At 37.9% G+C, this 11598-nt stretch overlaps 1 pseudogene; it reads left to right on the top strand.

Annotated features, from left to right (window-relative positions):
* Positions 1-5252: 5252 nt before the first annotated feature.
* Positions 5253-5818, top strand: LOC132018586 (large ribosomal subunit protein eL22-like; annotated as a pseudogene).
* The last annotated feature ends 5780 nt before the right edge of the window (positions 5819-11598 follow it).

Here is an 11598-nt window from a genome sequence, read left to right as displayed (position 1 = left end):
GAAGCTTATATATATAGAAAAAAGGAAACAAAAGTATATGTATAAAATGTTTAGTTAAAAAATTACTATGGAATATGGTGTATTAGACATCTAGTTGAAATGGTAAGTAGGTAAAAAAAAATAAAACATCAAGAATGATGATAAGGAATTAAAGAAGAAAAGTTGTATCTATGAAATACACAGGCTGTGTGGCAATACTTGGAGTTTACTATATTTTTGCCCATGATGTTGGGCTTTTACAGTTTCATGGGGACCCTGTGGTTGCTGCTGTTCTCTTGTTCTTTCATCTTGTCATCTGGAGGAGGGGTCTGCTGCATTGTTTTTCAGTCAATCAAACTTGGGTTGCCCTGCCATTTATCCAGGGGCTGGGGTCTGTGGAAACTGGTTTTTCAGGCTTTGTTCTCTGGGGGTTTTTGTTCTTTGGTGGCTTTTTGCACCTATTCAGAGGTGTCTGCACCAGTGGTTGCCTGAGGCCCCTGGTTGTCTTTGTACCCCTGTGCCACCAAAACTGTGAGTGATACTGGTCTGAGAAAGCCTGGGCCTGGCAGCTGTGGTTCCTGGGACTGCTGATTGGAACTCACCCTGGATGTGCTCAGCCCCAGTGGCAGTGGAGGCAGCAGAGGTGGCTGTGGTAGCCACAGACCCAGGTACTGCCAACTCAAGCCCGTGCTGTGGCCTTCCTGGATCGTAGGCTTAGCTTTGCACCTATGGCTATCTTGTATGAGCAATTGTCCCTTAAGCCCCTTTGTTCTGTTTGAGTGCTGTTATCAGTCCCTTCCCTTCTCACTGCCACTGCTCTCTAAGCTATTTCTGGTCCCCAACCACAGAACACTTTCGCATTGGGGTATTATTTTCCAATGGCTCACTTCTGGTGACTCCGTCCCCCTACTGCTTATCCTCTGATACCAGTCCTTGTGTTCCCAACAGCTCTGTGCCTCTCCACTGATAATCCTCTGTCCCCGTAGAGATCCAGAAGTGTATAATCTTACATCTCAGGCTGATGTCATGGGTGCTCAGAGTATTCTGGTAGTACCTAGCTCACTTCAGGAGGCCTGTTGAATTAGGTCTCCTACTCCTCCTCCATCTTGCCCCTCCTCCCAGTTTTAGTTTTGATTGGCTTCAAGCTGAGAGAATGTGAAAAGATTGGAAACCTTAGTTTGGAGAACCATAGCCAGATATTTCAGGAAACATTCAGTATCTAGTCTAGTTCATAATAAATGGTATTAAAATCCAATATGTACAAAAATGTTTTATTAAATCATACTTTTCTCTATAATCACCCTCATTTTATGAAAGATAGCCAAATCAAGATTAATTATTTTTTAAAGCAAGTCCAGTTTTAACAAACTTGGTCTATTTATTTATATAATAAGCTCAACAAGAATAGTGATTGACCACATAGATCTTTTTAAAATTTCCATTGTTGGAGCTTTTTATAAGGAATCTCTAGAATGAACAATTTTTGAAAGTTTTTTTTTTAAAGACATTATTTATTTATTTTTCAGAGAGAGAGAAAGAGAGAGAAATAGAGCACAGCACAGGGAGCAGCAGGAAGAGAAGGCAAAGGGAGAATTGAAGCAGGCTCTGAGTAGGAGCCCGATATAGGACTCGATCCCAGAACCCTGGGATCATGACCTGAGCCAAATACAGCCACTTAACTGACCGAGACACCCAGGCATCCCTAGATTGAACAATTTTAATAGCCTCTTGAGGCCAGAAACCATGCTACATACTTGTCCTCTGGCATGCCTGCAATATCTGTAGATTTGGGAAATTCCACTTCTCGAGGCCTCCCAAATATTCTGAGGTTCCTGCATCTGCCAGGAAGGAACATTCTTTACTCACCTAGTGAGGCTGCTGGGAGCTCTGTGAGTGGGGTGCCAGACTGCATTTCCAAGGGGATTTGTTGACTCCATAAAGTCAACCTTAGTTCTTAAAGCTGTCTGGTCATATATGAATCTATGCATGTCTCTCTCAAATAGGACATTCTAGTCAAAGCCTTGGCAAAATGTTTCCAATGGTGACCTGGTACAAGGAGAACAGATTATTATGGAACTTATGGCAAAAAATTATAATTTGCATTGGAAGAAAGTATACTCAATAGAGTTTCTGAATTTCAGAAGGTTCAGGTAGGGAGAAAAACAAAAGTGCTTCACCAAGTTGTTCCTAAAAGAACAAAAGAACATTTCATCATATTTCTGTATATCATGGATCCCCTATGAGGAAGTTTCCTTAATCTGGAAGAGCTAACATTAGAGAACCAGCAATGTTTCAAATAAGACTCATAAAATAATATGTCAATTTTTCTCAATTTATTTAGTCCCATATTACTAATTCTTAATCTCTTTGAATGTGGCTTCTTTCCCCATTAGCTCTGGAAATTTTCATTTGTTTTAGTTTTATGATCTTAAAGATATCAGATACCTGTATTTGCCAAAAGACCATTTCATGGGTCTTCTTGAAGACAAAACACATTTTGTAAGAGCATCAGGATAATAACTGTAACTGACAAAAGACTCAAAAATGGACATGGTTAAAGATCTGATGAGAGTTGGTGATAACAGGAGAGTTCAGTATAATGTAGTTGATAAGGAAACCCAGTTCTTTCTGCTACAGAACATTTTCATAATCAGAACATCCAGTGATTACTTTATAACAGGATATAAGAAAACTTTCAGAATTTCATACAGTTTCTAAAATAGTCATAGCATTTACCCCTACAATATAACCTAAGGCTTATCATCAGTTGCTTGACAGTGCTTCCCATGTAATTTAAGATATCAAATAAGTCTAATTAGTAAAATAAAAGACTTCATTTACAATTCCTGTGGAAAGTTTGTTAAAACTCTCAGAAAGCTTTAAAGCACATGTCTAAATAGGATTATGCATCATTATAAAACTTAAACCTGAATTATTTATCTCCCCAAGGTGATAATGAGTGATTCCAAAGACAATTAGGTAGGGTTACATAGTTGTTCGAAAAATTTAGCTCTTTTAATATTGAGAAGTTTTAACTCTCTTAGGTAACCCAAGACCCCATAAAGACAAAACAAAATTTGATTTTCTGGGCAAGTAAAATAAAACAACTTTGTTTACAATCTCTTATCAAGTGCAACAATCCAAGAATATGGTGTCTTTTTCTCACAGAGTAAAGCAGAATTTTAATGATGTGCCAGTGTACCTTTAGAATTTATTTATTTCAACATTTGTCCTGTCCACACATAAAATTCTTTCCAACGATTTCCTTTCACAATCCTTCTGTAGCTTTTTTTGTATTGTCTCCTTCAGATTTGGCCTAAGCCTTTCTCTCTAGACTACCAGTCTTATTTTAGGACAAAATTACATCCCCCACCCCAACAAAATGAATTCCCATGCCTTATATCTTTCTCATCAAAAACACATTTTCCCCCCTGCAAAGTTGCTTTCATTATCTCCATCAGTCTCAATTACATTTGGCAGAATTTTAACACTTAGAAACCTTAGTGTCTAATGAAAACTAAGTAGTAACCAGTTGTGAACTCTGTGTTACACTGGAATCCTTTAGATCTGAAATTTATGGATACATTTACTATTTTGTAAAAATGTGTTTTTCTGTGGTACAATCTTTTGATAAAGCATCAAGTATGTTTACTAATAGATCCAAGTATCCTCAGTGTTCGGTCCCCAATGTTGGGCCCCCCAATAATGGGTCTGTGATTAAAGGAGTGAGACTGATACAAAGTGAAGGTCATGCAAAGCTTTATTTCATGCCAAGCATCAAGAATCAAACCAAACATTTGGGTCCACGCCTCTTACAGAGAGGGCCACCCCTCTCTGCTTCACAGACTAGCTTTTAAGGGCAAAAGCCATGTGGTTGGGCCTGGCCACGCACAAATGGCCAATGAAATTGTAACACACAGAGAAAGCTGCACAGTCATGTTAGGTCACACATAAGTGACCAGTTGAATTACAATTTATCCTAGTAGATATTTGAGCCAGCCTATCACCTTGGTCAGAATTGGTGATCAAAAGGAGCCCAAAGGGCAGGGCCCATACTTCTTGGTAACTAGGGAGACAGTATGCATCCCCCACTGATCAGATGTCTCCACCTAGCCTGACCCACCCTTGTATTTGGGCTTTGCTACCTGGGGCTGGTTTCTGGAACTTGTTTTTAAGTAAGTCCCCTAGGGGAAGGGGAACAGGGACATTTTAGGGGTTAAATAACAAGGTTATTGTTTAACTGATGGAAGCACTCTGGCTAAATAGGTCCTTATACTCAGCTTCTTTGCAATAATGATTAAGTTTAGATATAGGTAAGGTTCAGTGGGGTAAGGTCCAAAGCCCATGACCAAGAAAGAATTCTTGAGACATCTTTGGTACAAAATGGTGGTTTATTAAATAAAGCACAGGGACTCAACCCATGGGCAGTAAGAGTTGCTGCTCCAGGGTTGTGAGGAGTGGCAGGTTCTGTACCATGAGTGTGGGGAAGGAAAAGGGAGATTTCAATAGAACTTTCATATGCTAAAGAACTTTCATAAGCTAAAAGGGAGGTTTCAATAAAACTTTCATAAGCTTGAGGCCTTGCCATTGTCAAGGTCATTTTTCCCTCTAACAAGGTATTAACATTAAGATAGTAGGGAGATTCCTAAAGAAAGTCATAATATGTCCCACCCAGGAGTGGGGGTGGGAGAAGGTTGCTGGGGGTCAGCTTTTGCTTTGTCCTCAGCCAGCCTTCTGTTCCCTCATAATAGGAAGCCAAAAGCAAGTAAACCTTACTTTAGGAATTAATGATTCAGTATTTTTTCTTATTTGGAAAAGACTTAGATATCCAATGAATTCAATCTGAGTTGTCATCCAAGTAAAACTGTAAAATTTCAGGTTACCAAAGACTGTGAAAGCTATTTTAGCAATTACCCATAAAAACTTTGAGACAGACAAATTTAATCATCATTTGAAACCATTTTTTGTTAAAAATGGAAAGAGATAACATGAGCCTATTTGATCCTCAGCAAACCTTTGTAGAATAAAAGTGTTATATTTAATGTTGGGAACTAATTGAGATAAACATGCTTATCTTAATTAAACCAACAAACTCAAATTAACTTTAATACAGAATATGTTGCACCTATTTCCACTTAAAAGTCAATCAATTTGTTCCCCATTGTCATTTCTTTTCAACCTGGGGTACCTATAGGGAAATCTGAAGTGGGTGGTTTAAGTCCAAGAGGGTGCTGTTTGTTCCCTGATTGTGAGGGCAGGAGAAGCAGGAGCCGATGGGTTGTGGAAGCACCCGGGATGGTATAGGAGCTGGCTGTACAAGGTACACCCATGGTGGTGCAGATACAGGAGGAGGGAGTGGGGGAGGCAGGTGAGGGGAGGGGCTGCCAGCAAGGCTGGAGGTGGGTAAAAGCTCAGACAGAAGGGAACTTCCTTTCTGCCTCTGCTGATGCCATTGTATCCTTGGAAAAGCTTGTAGTGAAGGGGGAAAAGGGGAAAGAAGCAAGTTCTGAAGTTTACCCTTGAGTGCACCCACGCAGTAGAAGATGGAATCCTGGATGCTGTCAATTGTAAGCATTTTCTTCAAGAGACAATCAGTGAATGGAAAAGCTGGGAGTCTTGGTGGAGGGGTTGTAACCATTGAAAGGAGAAAGAGCAAGATCACTGTAGCTCCTGAGGTGTCTTTTTCCAAAAAGATATTTGAAATATCTCACCAAGAAGTATTTGAAGAATAATAATCTACGTGATTGTGTGCACATAGTTGCTAACAGCAAAGAGAGTTGCTAATTGTGTTACTTCAAAGATTAACCAGGGTGAGGAAGTGGAGGAAGGGGATGATTAAAACTCATTTATCTGGAATATTTCATAAGAGTTCTTGTGTGAAACTTGGGAACCAAAATGGTGTTTTTCCTTCTGTCTCTGCAGTGAGGGTTGACCAGACAATTGAACATTGTAACAATAGAACTTTACTCAAGAGAAAAAAGAAAGAGAGAAAGAAAGACAGAAACACAGACAAAAAGAGAACTTTACTTAGGCTGCCATTCTCTTATTTGTAATTACTTGTTTTTTTTTTTTCCTTCTTGTAAATTGTAGTTATTGTGGTAATAATACCAAAATATTAGTAGAGTTCTTCTAGCCAGAATTGCTAGTGATTTGACCTTGAGCAGATGGATAAGGGTGTGCAGCTGTGCGCTCTGTAGTTTGTCACCATTTTTTTTTAAAGATTTTATTTATTTATTTAACAGAGAGAGATCATAAGTAGGCAGAGAGGCAGAAGGGGGTGGGGGGGAGGGGAAGAAGGCTCCTCTCTGAGCAGAGAGCCCGATGCGGGGCTTGTTCCCAGGACCCTGGGATCATGACCTGAGCCGAAGGCACTGAGCCTTCCAGGCGCCCCGACCATTTTACTTTTAATAGTGTGAGTTTCATCTGGTGCTTTTCTCAGAGAATCAGTTACACAACCATGGATACTCCTAACTGACTGAAAGCAAAACACGTGGGCATGTTCTCTGTGTTTATAGATCTGATTCTGCTTTTGTTTGTTGTTTATTCATTTGTTTGGTGTTTTAGATTTCACATATGAGTAAAAACACATGGTATTTGTCTTCCCCAGTCTTGCTTCTTTCACTTAGTGTAGTACCTTCTAGGTTTATCCATGTTGTCACAAACAGCAAGATTTCATCATTTTTCTTGGTGGCATAGATAATATTCCATTGGTTATAGACCTCCTCCTCCTTATCCACTCATCTGTCAGTGGACTCCTAAGTTGCTTCCATATCTTGGATATGATAAATAATGCTGCAGTACCAATAGGGATGCACACATCTTTTCCAAATTAGTGTATTCATTTCCTTTGGGTAAATACCTGATGAGAGAAAACAGAACAAAGGCTCGACTTTGCTGCAGCCTGTAGTCTCCAGGCTTATAGATGGTAACACTCCTACAGCTCCCTCAAGGACTTCCTTTCATGCTTTACCGCTATAGCTTTGTTCTTCTTAGTGTTGCTTCCCTGTGACAGTAGTAAATAATCTTATCTTAATAGTAGAAAGTCCCTCAAGGTCCTGGAAGTCTTGCTTCCAAATTTCTTAGATACTTAACACTATTGCCAACCACCACTAAAGAAATATATATATATATATATATATATATAATGGTTCCATTTCTCCTCATCCTCACCAATACTTCTTATTTCTTGTATTGGTTTTTGCCATTCTGACAGGTGTGAGATGATCATCTCCTATGGTTTTGATTTGTATTTCCCTGATGATGAGTAATGTTGAGCATCTTTTCATGTAACTACTGGTGATCTGTATGTCTTCTTTGGTAAATATCTGTTTAGGTTCTCTGTGCATTGGTTAATTGGGTTGCCTGGGGGTTTTAGGGGGTTGACTTGCATGGGCTCTTTATACATTATGGATATTAACACCTTATGGGAGAGATCATTTCCAAATTCTTCTCCCAAAGAAGATGGTTTCCTTCGCTATGCAAAAGCATTTTATTTTCATGTATTCCCAATACTTTGTATTTCTTACCCTATCCCTTGTCTGAGGAGATATATCTAGAAAAAAATATTTCTATGGTTGATGTCAGAGAAATTATTCTCTGTTTTCTTTTTCATTTATTTACTGGAGAGAATGAGAGAGCAGAGACAGAGCACAAGTGGAGGAGGAGGCGCTGAGGGAGAGGGAGAAGCACACTCATTTCTAAGCAAAGATCCAAAAGCTGGGCTTGATCCAGGACCATGAGATCATGACCTGAGCCAAAGGCAGACTCTCAACTGAGTGAACCATGCAAGCACCCTTCTGTATTTCCTTCTAGGAGTTTTATTGTTTCAGGTCTCACTGAAATCAGTCTTTAATCCACTCTGACTTTATTCTTGTATACTGTGCCACAAAGTGATCCAGTGTCATTCAATGATATGCAGCTGCCCACTTTTCCAAGCATCTTTTTTGGGAAGAGACTGTCTTTTCCCCATTGTATGTTCTGGCTTTCTTTGTATAGGTTCACATACCAAAGATTTGTGAGTTTATTTCTGTGCTCTCTATTCTCTTCCATTAACCTATGTGTCTATGTTTTTCAAAATATTATACTTTTTTAAAAAATGTTTTATTTCTTTTAGTATTTCAGTATTGTACAATATTATACAGTATTGTACAGTACAATCTTGTACTGTTCTCATTACTACAACCTCGTAGAATGTCTTGAGATCTGAAATTATGATACCTCCAGCTTTGTTCTTTTTAAATAATGCTTTGGCTACCAGGGTCTTTTGTGGTTCCATAAAAATTTTAGTATTGTTTGTTCCAGTTTTGAGAAAAATGCTATGGATATTTTTATAAGGATTGTCTTGAATCTGTAGACTGCTTTGGGCAGTAGGTATGGACATTTTAACAATATTAATGCTTCCAAATCACAAGCATGTATCCCTTTCCATTGGTTTCTGTCATCTTATTTTTCTTTCATCAATATGAGTACAGTTCTTTCACTTCTTTGGTTAAGTCTTTTATGTACAATTGTAAATAGATTTTTTTCTTAATTTCTCTTTCTGCTGCTTGTTAATGGTGTAACAGAAACATTAATGAACTGTAGGTATTAATTTTGGATGCTGCAACTTGACTGAATTCATTTCTTATTTCTAGGAGTTTTTGGTGGAGCTGTTAAAGTTTCCTATGTACACTATCCTTTCATCTACAAAGAGTGACAGTTTAGGTTCTTCATTACCAATATGTATGCCTCTAATTTCTTTTTCTTGTCTGATTGCTATAACCAAGACTTTCAGTGTTCTGTTTAATAAAAGTGGAGAGAGTGATCACCCATGTCTTACTCCTGATCTGAAAGGAAAACCTCTCAATTTTTCTCCATTAAGATATTATTCGTGGGTTTCTCATAGATGACCTTTTTTACACAGAGGAACAATCTAAACCCCTTTTGTTGAGGGTTTTTATCAAAATGGATTTTGAGGGGCAGCTGGATAATCCATTTATCCAAAAATAAATGGATTTTTATCAAAATGGATTCTGAGTTGGTTAAACATCTGCCTTTGGCTCAAGATTGATCCCAGACTCCTGGTATCAAGCCATCGCATAGGACTCCCTGATCAGTGGGGAGTCTGCTTCTCCCTCTCCCACTCTCCCTGCTTGTACTCTCTGTTTCTCTCTCCCTCTCTCTAATAAATAAATAAAATCTTTTTAAAAAGAATAATGGGGATGTCTGAGTGGCTCACTCAGTTAAACAGCTGCCTTCAGCTCAGGTCATGATCTCAGGGTCCTGGAATCGAATCCTACATCAGCTTCTTGCTCAGTGGGGAGCCTGCTTCTATCCCTGCCTCTGCCTGCCACTCTGCCTGCTTGTGCACATTATCTCTCTCTTAAAAATTAATAAATATTTTTTAAAAGAATAAAAGGATGTTGAATTTTGCTAAATGAGTTTTTTCTACATCTATTGACATGATCATACAATGTTTTCCTTCATTTTGTAGATGAAATTTATCACATTGATTGACTTGCAAATATTGAACTATCCTTGCATCCCCATCCCCTAAATTTCACTTCATAATGGTGAATGGTCCTTTTAATGTAATGCTAAATGTAGTTAACTAATATTTTCTTGAAGATTCTGCCTCTATGTCCATTAGGGATATTGGCCTGTGTGTTCTTTTTTTATGTTGTTTTTCCCTATATTCAATATCAGGTTAATTTTGCCCTCATCAAATTTATTGGAGTTTCCTTCCTCTTCTGTTGTTTGGAATAATTTGAAGGAGAATTTTTGATAATTGTGTAAATGTTTGGTAGAACTCATACATGAAGCCTCCTTTCCTGGACCCTAGTTGTTTAGTAGTTTTTTTTTTTTTAATTACTATTTCCATTTCAATTGTAGTAAGACCGTTCAAATTTTTATTTCTTCCTGATTCTATTTTGGAGGATTGTATCTAGGAATATATCCATTTCTTCTAGGTTGTCCAACTGTTGGCAGATAGCTTATCATAGTGTTCTTTTATAATCCCTTGCATTCTGGGTTTTCAATTGTTCCTTCTCCTTTCTCATTTCTGACTTTATTTATTTCGGTCCTTTCTCTTCTTGAAGAGTCTGGCTAACAGCTTTTTCAGTATTTGTGTATCTCCTCAGACAACCAGTTCTTGGTTTCATTGAGCCTTTTTCTACTCACCTTGAGCTTCATGTGTACTTCTTTTTTGAGTTCCTTTATGGGAACAGTTGGATTGTTTATTAGAGCTATTTCTTGTTTCTTGAAGTAGACTAGACCCATCAATATTTTCCAACTAGAACAGCTTTCACTGTTTCAAAGACTTTTAGTATTGTGTTTTAATTTTCAGTTGTTTCCGTGTATTTTTTTTCTCTTCTTTGATTTCTTTCTTGACACTCTAGTTGTTTTGTATCATGTTGTTTTGTCTCCACATGTTTCTTTGCTTTCCAGTTTTGTTTTTTTTTTCCTTGCGATTAAATTCTAGTTCTGTACCTTTAGAGTCAAAAAGAAAACCTTGTATGATATACGTTCAGTCATTTTATTTTATTTTAGAGACAGAGTGCATAAGCAGGGAGGGTTGTGGGGCAGAGCAGACAGAGAGGGAGACAGAGAATCCTATGCTAACTCCATGCCCAGTGCAGTGCTGAAAGGGGGCTTAATCTAGTGATCCTGAGATAATGTCTTGTGCCGAAATCAAGTCTTGTGCCGAAATCAAGACTGAGGCACTCAAGTGCCCCATTTTCAATCTTTTTAAATTAATTAAGGCTTATTTTGTTCCCTAACAAGTGATATATTCTAGACAATGTAGCATGTGTACTTGAAAAGAATGTGTATCTTTTTTTTTTTTTTTTTTTTTTTTGTGGGCTGGTCATCTCTATACATCTGTTATGTCGACTTGGTCTAATTTGTCATTCAAATACACCATATCTTTATGGATTTTATGCCTTGATGATCTACCAGTTGCTGTAGAGGGAGTTAAAATCCCCTCCTGTTTCTGTGTCACAGTGCTTTTTCTTCTTATGTCCACTAATATTTGCTTTATGTATTTAGGTGCTTCAGTGTTGGGTGGGCAGATGTTTAGAATTGTTATATACTCTTGTAGGATTGATCCCTTTGTATTAAATAATGTCTTTTGTTGTCTCTTGTTACTGTCTTTGTTTTAAACTCTATTTTGTTTACTCTATTTTGTATACTCCATCTTTGTTTACTCTATTTTGTAAACTCTATTTTGGTTTGTTTTGTTTGATTTAAGTATTCTTACTCCAGGTTGCTTTGTATTTTTTTGTTGTTGTTGTTTTTGCTTTGTGTGTGTGTGTGTGTGTGTGTGTTGTTTTTTTTTCTTCCAATTGCATGGTGTTAGTTTTCCATCCTTAACTTTTAGTCTGTATGTGTCTCTACATCTGAGAGTGATTATTGACAGATACATTGTTATTGACATTGTGTTACCTTTGAAGTCTTTCTTTCTTCAGATTGTCTTTGTATTTCTGTTCAATGCTATTAGGATTTTTCCTCTTTTATAGAACTCCCCTTAATATTTCCTGCAGTGTCACCTTGGTGGTTGCATAGTCTTCTAAGCCTTGCCGGTCTTGGAAACTCTTTATCCCTCCATCCATTCTGAATGTCAGTCTTGCTGGATAAAGCATT

The sequence above is a fragment of the Mustela nigripes genome, chromosome 5 (assembly GCF_022355385.1).
Source record: "Mustela nigripes isolate SB6536 chromosome 5, MUSNIG.SB6536, whole genome shotgun sequence".
Taxonomy (NCBI): domain Eukaryota; kingdom Metazoa; phylum Chordata; class Mammalia; order Carnivora; family Mustelidae; genus Mustela; species Mustela nigripes.
The sequence above is the reverse complement of the archived record's forward strand: the minus strand, read 5'-3'. Positions and strand labels throughout refer to the sequence as shown.